The 15380-nt window shown below is 41.8% G+C and overlaps 1 long non-coding RNA gene across 10 annotated transcripts in view; it reads left to right on the top strand.

The window, feature by feature from the left end:
* The window catches only part of LOC144280561 (uncharacterized), an 81244-nt gene that overhangs the window by 60380 nt on the left and 5484 nt on the right, over positions 1-15380 (top strand). The gene's annotated exons all lie outside the window — the stretch shown is intronic.

Genomic DNA, 15380 nt, shown 5'->3' with positions numbered 1-15380 from the left:
AGATCCTCATCCCCATTCTTAGCACACAGTTCCTAAACCCTTGTAATTTCCTAAGTTATTAGAGCAATAGTATCATATTTTTTTATAACATTTGGATTTTGTCCTCAGTTTCTGAAACAGCTTCAGAGAAATAAAGATGAAATGGGTATCTTATTATTTATAACAAGCCCCTTTCAACCGCACTTGAGTTTATGTGAATGAGGGGACTTTGGGAAAGCCTCTAAAGATGGGGGCTGGTTTCCAGGGAAACCAACGCTGATTATAGGGTTGGATTTTTCAGTCCCATCTCTCACCCTCTGGGGAGAGGAGAGGAACAGAAGGTTGAATCAATCACCAATGGCCAGTGATTTATTTAATCATGACTATGTACTGAAGCCTCTATAAAACCCCCCTAAACTGAGTTTCAGAGAGCCTCCAAGTTGGTGAATACCTGGGAGTTCTTAGAGGGTGGCAAGCTTAGGAGGGCATGAAAGCTCTGTGCCCTTTCCTCAAACTTAGCCTTTTGCACCACTTCCACCTGGCTATTCCAGAGTTGTATCCTTTCATAATAGGCTGGTGATCTCATAAGTAAAATGTTTTCCTGAGTACCGTGAGCCACTCTAGCAAATTAATCAAACCTGAGGAAGAGGTCATGGAAACCTGCCATCTATAGCCAGTTGGTCAGAAGTACAGGTAAATAATGTGGACTTCCAACTGACGTCCAAAGTTGAGGGCAAGGGGAGAGAGGTATAGTTTTGTAGGACTGAACGCCTAACCTATGGGATCTGATGCTATTTCCAAGTATATAGTGTTAGAATTGAGTTAAATTATAGGGCATCTAGCTGGTGTCACAGAATCGTCTGGAGTGCAGAAACCCCCTACATACTCACTTGGTGACCAGAAGTGTCAGAAGTAGTATGGTGCTAGCATGAGAGTAAAGGAGACATGCAGAAGGAGTGCGATTTCCCTTCATACTTCCTTAATTTTATTTTTGGATCATTCATTGCTATTGTTTAGAAATATAATTTATTTCTATATATTAATCTTGTATCCTAACAACTTTGCTGAACTTGTTTCTTAGTTCTAATAATTTGTGGTGGCTTCTTTAGGTTTTTATGTACAAGTTTATGCCAACTGCAAATAATAATTTCACTTCTTTCTTTTCTATCTGGATGCCTTCTATTTCTTTTTCTTTCTTAATTGCTCTTGCTAGAACCTCTAGTACAATGTTGAATAGAAGTGGCAAGAACGCTTGCCCTGTTCTCAATCTTAGAAGATCAGCATTTCACTATTAAGTATGATGTTTGTTGTGGGTTTTTCCTAGAAACATTTTAATAGGTCAAAGATGCTCCCTTCTGTTCCTACTTTATTGAGTACTGTTATCAAGAAAGCATGTTGGATTTTGTTAAATGATTTTTCTGCATCTGTTGAGGTAATTATGTAGTTTCTTTCTTTTATTCTATTGATATGGAGTCTTATACTATTTTTTTATATACTAACTTTTTATATGTTAAACCATTTTTGTATTCTTGAGATAAATCCCCCTTGATCATGTGTATGATACTTTTTATGTGGCTAGTTCAATTTGTTAATACTTTGTTCAGGATTTTTGCATCTATATTGATAAGAGATAATGGTCTGTGGTTTTCTTTTCCTGTGATGTCTTAGTTTTAGTATCAATGTAAGACTAGCCTCATAGAATGAGATGTGAAATATTCTCTTCTTTTCTTTTTTTATTTTTTTTTTTTAGCGGTGGAGGAAGAGTTTGTGGATGATTTGAGTTAAATTTTCTTTAAAGGTTTGTTAAAATTTACCAGTGAAATCATCTGGGGCTTGGCTTTTTTGTATGGGGAAGTTTTTAAATTAATAATTTAATCTCTTTACTTATAGATCTACTTAGATCATCTGGGTTTTGAGTTTTTTGTTGTTGTTAGTTTCAGTAGTTTGCAACTTTCTAGGAAATTGATAATTTTGTCTTTGTTATCTGATTTTTTGGCATACAATTATTTATAGTATTCCTTAATCCTTTGTATTTCTGTAAGGTTGCTAGTGATGGTCATTCTTTCATTCTTTTTTTAAATAATTTGAGTCTTTTTCTTGCTTAGTCTAGCTATAGTCTTGTCAATTTTCTTGATCCGTTCAAAAAGTCAAATTTTGTTTTGATTGATTTTCTCTAACACTTTTCCATTGTCTTTTTCATTAATTTCTACTCTAGTATTTATTATTTCTTTCCGTTTGTTTTGAGTTTAGCTTGTTCTTTTCCTAGTTTGTTAGGATGGAAGTTTAGGTTATTGATTTGAAATGTTTCCCTTTTTTAATACAGACACTTACATTTATAAATTTCTCTCTAAGCACTGCTTTAGTTGCATTCATAAGTTTTGGTATGTTGTGTGTGGGTTTTTTTTTTTTTTTTTTAGATTTTATTTGTTTGAGAGGAGAGAAAGAGAGAGAGAGAGAATGATGAGAGAGACAGAGGGAGAGGGGGAGAGAATCTCAACCACATTCCACGCTGAGTGCAGAACCCAACACAGGACTCAATCTCATGATCCTGAGATCATGACCTGAACTGGACCAAGATGCTTACTGGTCAGATGCTTAACCAACTGCACCACTCAGGTGCCCTGTTATGTTTTCATTTTCACTTACCTCAAAGTATTTTCTAATTTCCTTTGTGATTTCTTTGATCCTTTGGGTATTTAGGAGTCTGTTGTTTAATTTTTGTACACTTATGAATTCCCCAAATATCCTTATGTAGTTGACTTCTAATTTTATTCCATTGTTATCAGGGAAATACTTTTTATTGTCTTAATCCTTTTAAATAGATCATGGCTTGTTTTATGGCCTAACACATGGTCTATTCTGAAGAATGTTTCATGTGCACTTGCGAAGCAGGTGTATTCTGCTATTGGTGTTTTAGTGTCTGTTAGACACTAAAATGAATGTTTTATTTTAGAATGTTTTAAATAGAATGTTTTAGTGTCTGTTAGTTCCAGTTGGTTTACACTTTGTTTAACTCTTTTATTTCATTGTCGATCTTCTGCCCAGGTACTTATACATTATTAACAGTGGTGTATTAAGGCTTCTAATCCTTAAATTGTTAATTTCTCCCTTCAATTTGCTCAGTTTTTGCTTTATGTATTTTGAGTCTCTATTGTTAAGTCGATATATGTTTATAATCATTATGTTTTCCTGATGGATTAATCCCCTTATTATTATAAAATGTACTTATTGCCTCTAGTAATAACTAATTTCAAGTCTACTTTGTCTGATATTAATATGGCCACTCCAGCTCTCTTTTGGGCACTGTTTGTGTGATATATCTTTCCCAACCTTTTACTTTCAAGCTATTTATATCTTTGAATGTAAAGTATCTTATAGATGGCATATAGTTAGATGGAGGGTTTTTCTCCATTTTTTCAATCTCTGTTTTTCTGTTGTAGATTTAGTCCATTTACATTTAAGTAGTTACTGATAAGGTAAGATTTAATTTTTCCTTTTGCTACTTTTCCCCCCTGTGTGCCTTATGGATTTTTTTGTTCCTCTATGACTTCATTACTGCCTTCTTTTCTAAATATTTTCTAACATAGAACATTCCCTTGCTCTGTCTTTGTATATACATATATCTATATATATGTGTGTGTGTGTGATGTACATTTATGTGTATTATATATGTATGTGTGCATATATAAATGTATATTTTTTTCTTGGTGGTTGGCCAGAAGATAACAAGATCTTAAAACAATCTAGTTTGGATTTACACCTTGCATTTTTGTAGTACATTTTCATTTACATTTTTTTTTCATTTAATTCTAAGAAGGGAGAAAGTAAGAAATCTGGGCTAGAAATCCTTTTCTCTACTTTGGCCCTAGGACCTGTTTGGAGCAATGTTACTCATGCATCATGCTCCTCTGGGGGCAAATTATATCCATGTGAGAGAGATCCTTTTCTGATTCCCAGGGTATAGATTTTCAGGGTTATCATAACAACTTTGTATGGACTTTCCAGCTTCCAAAGTGCATTCATATACATCAGTGATTCTCAAAGTGTGGTCTGGGGATCTCTGAATATCCATGAGATGCTTGCAGGAAATCCTCAAGGACAAGACTATTTTCATAATAGTACCAAGATGTTATTTGCCCCCTTTTAGCTCTCATTCCACAAGAGTACAGTAAAATTTTCTAGAGGTTACACAGCATGTGGTATCACCACACATTGAATGCAGAAGTGGATATGAGAAATTAGTGTCTCTGTTAAGCGAGGCATTAAGGAGATTGGCAAAACTGTAAAACAAAAACTTTTTCTCTAAGTTGCTTTTGAAAATTTAGTGGTATTTCACAAAATATGTTGTTTATATGAACATAAGTGGTTTATTATTGTTAATTTTAAATGAGTTATTTTTCTAAATTTCCCAGTTTTATTATATAATGCAGGAAATATTGATATAACATATTTTAACAAAAGCTTGTTTGCATTTTTAATAAACTTTAAGAGTATAAAGGGGTACTAAAACCAAAAATTTTGAGAGCTGCTGACATTTGTTATCTCATTTGACCCTCACAACAGCACCAGATGGAAAGCAGGACAAGTTTACTCACATGCTGCTTTGGCTCCTTGGATGGAGAAACTGGACTGGGTCTAGGACTATACCTGGAAGGACTGGATTTAATAGAAGAGCAGTCTATGATTCTGAGACTAAAGCCAAACAATTAACTGGAGTGACACTTTCTGGGAGTGATAAACTCTTGGTGGCCATTGACATTGTTGGTCTCTCTCATGTTCTGGATACTCTCTCCACACTGGCTTCCATGACAATGTTCTTAGTTTTACAAATGGCTCCTCTTCTTCCACCTGCCCCTTAAGTATTGCTATTACCCCATGTCCTATCCTCAACCCTCTTCTGGTCTCCCTCTAGGGGCTCCCTGGATGCGTTCACCCACCATTATATATGATGATTCCCAAATGTGCGTCTTCAGCTCAGATCTGTCTCTTGAATTTCAAAGCTAAGTACTGGTTGTGTCTACCTAGATATCCCTCAGATGTTTTAAAACGACATTCTCAAAACTCTCTAATCACTAGGCGCATTCAATATATTGTAGTAGGCTCTGTCACATCACCTGTGATGTGACAGTGAGCAACACATAGTTCCTCTTCTTAAGGAAAGAACAATCTAGTAGAGATAACCAGTTTGTCCAAAACCAGCTTTTGTATTGTGGAGTCTGGTTTAGAATTACCACCACTAACCCAGTCACCCAAGACTTCCGCTTCTTCACCATTCCCTCCATCCAGGGAGTCCCCAAGTCATGTGCATTTTGTTTCTGTAATGTCTCTTCAGCCTTTGACTTTCTCTATCACTACTGCACACCTCCCTCAGAAAGATCTTCTAACTCTTGTGAATGATTGCAATAATCTCATAATCACTCTCTTGACCTCCTGTCTCATCTCCATCTAATTCATACTTCGTATTGCTGCATGAGTTGTCATTTTATAACCTCACATCTGCTTTCCTTACTTCCATGCTAAAACTCTTCAATGATTCCCTCTTCTCTGGAAAATAAAATCTGCATTCGTTAGCCTGCCTTGTAAGGCTCTCAAGGAACTGAACTTTGCTTCATTTCCTATCGCTTCTTTGAATGTATCCACGATATTTCAAATGGTGTTTCTGATAGCAAGAATGTCCTCCTTAATTACCTAGTCATCCTTTATGATCTTTCTAAAGTGTAAGGTTTTGTTTTGTTTTTGTTTTTGTTTGTTTGTTTGTTTTTACCTTTTCAAGGAGTCTTGGTTTTTCTCCCTTTTGGTATACCACTAGATCTTGCACAGATCTGTCTTCATTACAATACTTACCAAAATGTATTATAATTTTTTCTTTCCATAGCTATTTGCCTCTCTGGACAGAACACCTCAATGGAGGAAATTATCTGGTTCATCTTGGTATCACAAGTCCTAGCCCAGTACCTGGTATAGAATGGGTACTAAATAAATATTTATTGACTTAATGTTGAAGGTCTATCAAATATGGATCACACTCAAACTTCTTCCTATTTTCTAAATTTAGAATTCCCTTCCCATTTTCCATCCAATCACCCAAGCCAAAACACAGATAACTATTATTAGGGCTCTTCCTTATTCTCTATCTCTAATTAATCACCAGTCCAGCTTATTCCGCTTCTCTAATCTCTCTCCAGCATGTTAGGTGCCTTTCATCACCACCCTTAGAGAAGTCCTCCATCCCTTAAGAATATTGCAACCACATTTTCAACCTCAAAAATTGGGATATAAAATTTTTGTGTCACTTCCAGATATGAGGCATTCTGATAAGCAGAAGTAAGTTCTAAAAGGTTGAAGTTCTCTAAATGTTCCATTGATTTCTAGGGATGGCAGTAGAGAATATTGGAAATCATAATGCCACGAAGAATTTGGGTTGGGTGGTCATTTAGCCTTGGCTGCAAGGTTCATGGGCCTCTATTTTAAGAGTCTCAGGCCTTAAGCTATCTATCATTCAGGTAACAAAGGACAAATGCACAGACAAGAATAACTAAAAATACAATATTGCAAGTACCAAATAAATGAGTAATTAATTGAGGAGAGAAATACAGAGGAGATGTGATCTGAGCTGGGCTTTAGAGTCCTTGTAGGTAGAGGCGTGCCAGCTAACACCTAAAACTGCCCATGCAGAAACACTCAACTCCAGCCCCCACTGAAGGAAATGGATTCTTGTCTACCAGCCAGGGTTGACTGACCAGAGAAAGTTGATTCAAGGGTGTTTCATCCTTGGGCTGTCTGAGATCTGTGACTTGGACCTACATAAGAAGATGAGCTGTGTCAATCAGATTTCTTTCTGGAATCTGAAATCGGGAAACTAAAATAGGAGATCTGGTAGCATAGACTGGCATGGAAAAATTGGCTTCAAGTGTTACCTTCAGGTCAAGTTGGAGCTGGAGAGTCAAGGGCCCACCAAAGTCAAGTGTAAGTCGGAGTCAGGAAGAAATAGAAACCATGAGTAGACAGAGCCAGTTGGTCTGTAAAGGAGCCAACATTCATTATAAGTGGTAACAGCATGAGAAAAAGACCGGGCAACTGAAAAGAGAAACTTGGAGCTGCCAGTCCTCGGATCCACCTCGGAACTTGATGTCTTGCAGCCTCCAGGCTTACAGCCACTCCTAGCCTTCTTTCCTTGGTGAGTGAATGCTGTTCCTTGCAACCTAAGAGCTCAACTGAAACAGATCTGATCAGATGGAGCACAGAGGAAAAGAAGTCCGGGAGCCCAGGCCAGCATAGATGGGTGCCCAGAGACTGAATTTCCCATGGACTACTTAGGGACAGGTAGAAAGGAATTTTTTTTTCTGTGAAGGTAAAAGTGATGGGAACACCTTAAATTTTAAAAGAAGCCAGATTGGTATTTGGCAAGTGACTGATTGCATGCATGCGTGTAGGTTAAGGCCAGAAAGTACACAAGTTTGAATCATAGGATCACAACTGTAGTCTTGATCCCATGGGCAAGGGAACGATGGCAGTTTGCAACAGGAAGAAGATACCATCAGTGTGGAATTCGAAAAATCATGAAGGTCTTGGAAGACATTCCATTTCCCAACCTTGAAGCATGCTTGGCCCAGCCCCGCACAGATGGACTTTGGGTAATGTGTGGTGAAGGAAGCACATGAAAGCAGCCTGTGGTTGTGAAGCAGACCTGCTGATTAGGGTCGCTTCCACTCCAACAGCCTAGAAGCTAGAAAAGACTGCCAGAGACCTCCAGCCTGGCATGCAACCGGGGCAAATGCTGCTGCTCTGACAGATTGGCAAGAGCCTGGGATCAGCAAAGGTCACCTCCATGTGCAAACCCACGCCTGATCAGTTCTAAGTGGGGCCCATCAAGACCAGGGCTGTCTGGGCCCCCAAGGACTTCCATGTAGAGCCCAGATGTCAGCGGTCCTCTCGTCCTCCGAATGGGGCAGTTACAGCAGTTGTCTCTTTCACACCGCATCCACACCGACGCAGCTCTCAGCAACTCTTGAAACGCCCCCCTCCCATTCACATTACAGTAATATTGTCCACTCACATTACAGTAATGCGCCGCGGAGCATCTCCTGACAGTTTCTGGAGGGAGTGAAAGTTGCACAACCCACGGCGAACCATCTCAGACACACAAACAAACAGCCAGACGTGTCTGTTCTGCAAAGCCTTCCTTTGCTGGACAGCCTGCCAGGGCTTTCTTTTCCAACCCAACCACCCCTCTGCCCCCATCCAGTCTCCGGGATCCTTTTCCTCCTGCCCAGATTCCTTCTGCTCTGTTATGCAGAGTCATTCTGTGGTGCCCTGACTGCTATCCCTAAATTTGCATACCCAAACCCAAACACAGCTTGGACCAGTAAGCTGATCTATACTGGTTCTAGGACCCACCGTGCCCTCCTTAAGGGGACAACTGAGGTTATTTTTTATTTTTTATTTTTTATTTTTTTTATTTATTTTTTTATTTTTTTATTTTTTTATTTTTTTATTTTTTTATTTTTTTATGATAGACACACAGTGAGAGAGAGAGGCAGAGACATAGGCAGAGGGAGAAGCAGGCTCCACGCACCGGGAGCCCGACGTGGGATTCGATCCGGGGTCTCCAGGATTGCGCCCTGGGCCAAAGGCAGGCGCTAAACCGCTGCGCCACCCAGGGATCCCTGAGGTTATTTTTTAAAAAAGATTTTGTTTATTTATTCATGAGAGATACACAGAGAGAGGCAGACACAGGTAGAGGGAGATGCAGGCTCCCTGCAGGGAGCCCGATGTGGGACTGGATCCCAGGACCCAGGATCACGTCCTGAGCCAAAGGCAGACGCTCAACCGCTGAGCCACCCAGGCGTCCCAAGGTTATTTTTTTAAAAAAAGCATTTGGTTGTTGTCCATGAATAGCAATAAGGATACAGTTCAGGCACTGGTGGGTCAGTCTGGGTGAATCCCATCTACCGCCCCGCTCTGTTTGGACTCTCTGTGGAAAGACGAGGCGGGGGTCAGAGAAGCCAGCTATTTAAACTCCAGCTTTGGGGGACTGGGGTGGGGATGGGCATGGAAGGGGGAGGCGGGGCCAAGGGGATGGGGTCTGCAGGCAGGTTCCCAGCGGCAGAGGACATGAGGCGTGGGGCTGCCCGCAGGGCTGGCTGTCCCTCCAGCAGGCACGATGCAGCCCGAATGCAGAGCAAGGCGAGAAATGACTTTGTCTCCGCAGCCGCCCACGCTCTGACTGCATTAAGACTCTCACTAGGCCCATGATGACTTTTTGATGAAGTGGATGCAGCATCCTGCAGGGGCCAACGGCCTTGCCTTACGGAAGGGAAGGGCTCTGCAGAAAGCACACCCAGCATTGCAATATGCTCTTCTCCTGTCTGCCCTCTTCCTTAAAGCACGTTTTTCTGGATGGCGTTTTCATTCTTAGCTCTCCTAGCTTCTCATAAGCAGGGAATGCAACAAATCCGGGAACAGTGACAGCCCAGTAGCTAGTTTCTGTGGGAACACCTATGGATGTCTACTGTATTGGGCAAAAACAGAACAAAGTCACTTTTATCTCCAGCTTTCCTAAAGCCTTTGTGTGCTGTAGAAGCTGGTTATTGTTGCATTATTAAAGGCCCAGCGAGCAGCGCCAAGGCTCGGATACGCTAGAGCTGTCCCAGGCAGCTTCAGCTAGTTCAGACTTTTATCCTGTGACCCAGCGGGGCTCCTGGTTCCCCGGCATCCCAGGGAAGGGGGAGCTGGCATGCAGGAGAGTCCAGGCTCTTCTAGAAGGTGCCCTGGGCTTCTCACCGAACTGGTCTGTCCAGTTCCCAGGAATCATTCTGAGCATGATCCATTTTGCCAATATTGTGTTTCCTAAGGCACTAGCAGTGTAAAGTAGGGGGCAAACTGTTGCATAAGGACATATCTAAAACCAGATTTTCCCGGGTTTCAGCCAGTACCTTGTTCAGGGGAGGCTGAGAGGACCAAGTGTTTGGGTTTCTGTGTGTCTGAGACTGAGGGTTGGTGGTGACTGAGAACTGAGGGTTGGGGTGGGGACAGCCTGGGGCATAGTTTGCTGAGGGTAGGTTTGAACACAGGTTTGATCCAGCTTGTCACAGTGTCCGAGTCACAATACCGGGGAGCTTTGTCAACTGTCCCAACCCCCATTTCACAGAGGAAGAGATGAAGCCTGAGAGGAAGCCCAGAGAGGCAGGGTGACTCATCCAAGGTCAGTCCCATGAACAGGTGTCCTGCTGAGGTACCCACCACCTGGACGCATGCTGAGCGTGCATGAGCATTCACTCTCCACATTTGCAGCCACACAGGCCCTTTAAGAGGCAGGGCCAATTTAATGCTGGTGTGGGGCAGATAAATCCCAGGAAGGCATGGGCTGTATTTGTCACTAGGTTTTATGTGGCACACTGCAGGGCTCAAGCATAGTTAGGAGCTCATGCTTCTGGACCAACCCTGAAAAAAAAAAAGCAAGATCACATCCTCCAATCCGCTCCCCTATGCTTATTCTCCTGTAAATGTGGGAGAAATCTAGCTGGAGAGGGTGCAGCAGGACAGGACAGCCAAGAGCAACCACAAAGGGCTGTGCAGCCCATGCACTTCACAAAGGGCCTGAAAGTGGGCCACGCGGTGGCCAAAACCCGGCCTGGCTTCCACTCACCAGGGCTCAGCCCTAGCAAAGTGCTCCTCATCTTTGTGGTCTCATGTCAAGTCTATCCTTAAGTAGAAAAACCTTTCCTCCCTGCTGGCCCTTCCTCTGTACTTCCCTCCTACTTCATTCCTACTCACTAAAACCTTCCCTTTGTTTGTTTTGTCTTTTTAATGTATGTTTTCAGTTTTACTTTTTAAGCTACAACCACCGAATTAGGGATGACCCCTACCTGCACTGCATGGTTTGAAGCCCCTGAGCCCATCTTCAGGCTGTCTGTTCCACCTTCTGGACATAGCCTCTTCCCATGAGACATCAGACTACCACTGTGCCTGGGCCACTGCTTCCAGGAAATCTTTCCTGACCATTACCTTCTCCCCTAAACATACCACCCCAGGGTGTGAGGCCCATCACCCACAACATCCTAGGCACACCCTATGGAAGCTTTCAATATGTTTTTCAATGTTCTATTTACAAGTCCATGTTGCCCTTTTATCTGCCCTGTCAACTATTTTAGCTGCTGACTCCATGTGGCTACTGAGCCCTTGAACTGTGTCTAGTCTGAATAGAGATGTGTTGAAGTATAAGATGTACACAGGATGCGAAACATTTAGTATGAAAAAAATGATGTGAAATATTTCATCAATCATTTTTATATTGATTACATGTTGGAACGATGATGTTCTAGATTAAACTAAATGTCTGATTAAAATTAATTTCACCTCTCTCTTATGCTTTTTATATGGCTAGAAAAATGTAAATCACATTTGTGGCTTGCATTGGATTTCTGTTGGACTTAGACTGTAAGCCTCTACAGGTCAGAGACCATATCTTAATCGTCTCAGCACCCTCCCCGCAGGGATCCCCTCTAACTGCTGACTTTTTAACAAGTCTGCTCCTCATCTTAGAGACTGCTATGCTAGCCTTGGGAGCACCAACCACTATCCATCCCTCTTGCTGGGCCAGCTCCTCTGCTGCTTCCTCTGCCTTAATTCGGGAAGGTCCATCCAGGTTGTTGTAGCTACTCTGCTTTTAACCTGCCTTTAACGTTTCTATACAATCTGTGGTCCCCAAGTAGAATTAAAGCAAGATTAAATTGGGGGCACCTGGGTGGCTCAGTGGTACTGGGATCGAGTCCTGCGTCAGGCTCCCGGCATGGAGCCTGCTTATCCCTCTGCCTGTGTCTCTGCCTCTCTCTCTCTCTCTCTCTCTATCATAAAAAAAAAAATTTAAAAAAGTCAGCATTTAGAGAAACCATCCTGGGCGATGCAAATAAACACAGGGCAGAGGACAGAGAAATAGAAACTACCATTCACATCAGTATCAGTGAATAGCTCAGCCTGTCCCCTTAGGTATTTGCCAATATGCTGTGAATCTCAACCTTTAAAAATCTTTATATATATGTATATTTCTGAATATAGAAATAAAACTGGCTCACTGTAAAGAAAAGACCAAAAACCACAAAGATTCCTCTGTGATTCCACTCCAAACAGTAACCCAATAACCACTAATAATAGGTTGCTGTTACTTCCAGGCTTTCCCATCATACGGTTACTTTCTTTCTTTTGGCTTTTTTTTTTTTTTTTTTTTTTTACATAAATGAGATTATATTCTAAACATCGTTCTGCATCTTAGGGTTTTTTTTTAAGATTTTTATTTATTTATTCATGAGAGACACACAGAGAGAGGCAGAGACAGGCAGAGAGAAGCAGGCTCCATGCAGGGAGCCCAGGATCATGACGTTCAACCGCGGAGCCACCCAGATGTCCCTGCATCTTAGTTTTTAAATGTTTAGATATATTGTTGACATTTCTTCGGTCAGGTTGTATAGATCTATTCAATTCTTTTTTAGCTGTAGCAGAATGTTCCACTTATTTAAATAACTCCCTTATTTCTGGACACCAGTAATAAGGATAGATATGTTTTTGCTCCTGCAAACAGGCTGCAGTAAACATCCTCAGGCAGGTCTTTGCAACTTTGGTGTTTCCATAGGAACAAAAACAGTTTCATTCGTGTCCTAATGAAGATGGTGCCACTAATCAGAATGGGACCACCCGTATGTTTAAAAAAAAAAAAAACAGTTGGGGTGGGGAGTGCATGCAGGGGGTGGTGATGGTAGCAGTGGATGTTTGGCTTGGTTTGGGGATTTTTGTAATGATGAAAGCAGAAGTCCATTTAGCATGAGTCTCATCTTCTAGTCTATAATTCTAAACTATTGCTTTTAAATTTAATCCAAATACTCAATTTTGAATCAGACTGGGCAAAGTTCAAGGACATTATCCTACCTATATACCACTGAGATCTGTAATTGGATACATCCTTTGGTCTGGCATTCACTGGGTCATTTTCCACTTTTTCCTATTGAGGGACTTACGGGTTCTTTAATTACACAGGTAGCTAGTGGTTTGAAATTCAAAACAACAGCATGTCTTTCATAATTCTCCTGAGAAAGAAAAGTCCCAGTGGTAAACAATGCCACTACGGTCTCTCCTCCCCCAGTAGTTGCCTCTAGATGCCTTCCTGGCTCTGCAGTGTAAACAAGTTACTAATCTTTCCCAACTTGTGGAATGGTGCTGCCTACCTTGAATCCTTGTTGTCAAGATTGCAGATAATTTATGTAAAGCACAGAAACAAGGTCCTTGTTCAAATAATGGCAGCTAGCATTAATTTCCACTGAAACTGCTAAGATTAAGTAGCAAGCAAAAGATAGAAAAGTAGAATCCAAGAAATTTAAGCAGTCACTTTGGACATTCTTATTGGCTAATGTCAATCAAGGGAGTACTGTCTGCCAAGTTCTATGCAAATGACTTCATCTACATTGCTCTTAATTCTCATGACAGATTTAAGAGGAAAGTCATCTTTTCCCATTTTACAGACTGGAAAACCGAGACCCGTATTTTATGTTTAAGTGATTTTCTCAGATTTATCAAATGATCAAATGGATAAGCTGATATTAACACTGATCATTTTGTCCCAAACGTATGCTCGTCCAGGTTCCAGACAGCCGTCCAACTGTACCAGGCTGTCTCATGAAGGCTTGGCAGTTTCTGGTCTTCTGCACATCTTTCTTTCCTGACCTCACTCTGATCATGGCAGCAGATCCAGGGCCTGCCTCCTCCTTGCCCTATATGATTCTCTACGGTATCAGTCAGGACTCTCTCAGCTGCAAGTCAAAGAAAGCCACTTAGCACATCAGGAACAAATTGGATCCTGCACATGTAAAGTCTAAAGGTGGACTTGGGTTTCAGGCATGGCAGCACCCAGGAGCTCAGAGAGTGACAACGGACTCTGTCTCTCCTGTCCCTCTGGGTTCTGGGACTGGCTTGACTCTCAAAGGGCTCCCTCCTCCAGCCAGAAAACATATAGCCCATGACCCCAGGTGCATGTGTGGGGAGGGGGGTGAAGAACACCCTTTATCTCTCCTAGTGTCTATATTGTCCACATATAAAATCTTAAGGAAGTCACATGCCCATTCTTTAATCAAACACTGTGGCTTGAGGTGTGGTATCCTGTTGGCCAGACTCCCCTTTCAGACTTACCTCTGTGACTCAGAATTTGGGGGTCAGCCTTACTTGAGTCACAAGGAATGATTCCTGCTAGGATGTATGATTCTATAAAGAAAGGAAGGGCAAAAGCCGCCCTCACTAGACCAAAGCCATGGATGTCCTCTAAGGAATTCTATTTTTCACTCAACAAAAACTCATAAACCCTGTTTTGTGCCTGAGAAAAACTCATACTTTAGATACACAGGGGTTCCATAATGGCTTCTCTTTTAGCATATTTCTCTTGCATTATTATGCATGGTCCCTATATGACATCCACAAATCCCACTGGACATGATGTATCCTGGCCCCCTCTTCCCACAAGATTCGCGTAACAGCACTGTCACTTCTGATGCTTTTAGCTGCAATTACCGAAAGCCCTACTCAAAATAGCTTCAACAAAGGGGAAAATGTCCTTTCCCACACAGAAGGAAGGAAATCCCCGGTAGGGCAGCTCCAGAGTTGCCTGAGTATGGCTCACACTCTTTCCATCACCTCTGCCATCTTCAGTGTGTCAGCTTTGTCCTCACTGTGCTCCTCTAAAGGCTGTGGGATGGCTGCATAGTCCCGGGCATCACACCCAGACATGACAGCATCCTGCAGAAGACAAAACTCTGGCTGCTTGGTATTTCCCCTGCCAAACGTGAGTCACCTGAGTTAGCTGGCCCGCGCTGTCCAATAGATGAGCTCTACTGAAGTTTACGTTTTAATTCATCAGAATCCGAGAAAATCCAAAGGTCCTCAGTCACACTAGTCACATTTCTGTTATCAGAGACACACTTTTCTTGGATACCTCCCTTAACTGATAGCCAGCAAGGAGAAGACAATTACTATGACTGTTAAGAAAACCATCAATAATGGAGTCATCATTGATATTTACCAGGCTCTGGTTTTGTGCCTTGACCTTGCATGGGGCTGGGAATGCAAAGGTAGGACTTGGTTCTTATCCTAAAAAATGTTCTTCATAGAAGGAGCGATAGCCATGTACAGACAACCACAGTGAAGGGTGACTTTCTTTAATGTCGAAAGACCAGAACCACCCAAAGGGCTGAGTGTCTACTCCAGGACAGATCGCTCCTGGGAAAGAGCAGGGAAAGCCATCTCTAGAGCACGTATGTGGCCACAGCATACAGGGGAGACTAGAGGTTGTTACAATCGTTCTGACCAGCAAGAATGAAGCTTAAGAAGGCCTGGAAAACAGACCTTGAAGTATGGTCTGGGCC

The sequence above is a fragment of the Canis aureus genome, chromosome 12 (assembly GCF_053574225.1).
Source record: "Canis aureus isolate CA01 chromosome 12, VMU_Caureus_v.1.0, whole genome shotgun sequence".
NCBI classification, from domain to species: domain Eukaryota; kingdom Metazoa; phylum Chordata; class Mammalia; order Carnivora; family Canidae; genus Canis; species Canis aureus.
The sequence above is the reverse complement of the archived record's forward strand: the minus strand, read 5'-3'. Positions and strand labels throughout refer to the sequence as shown.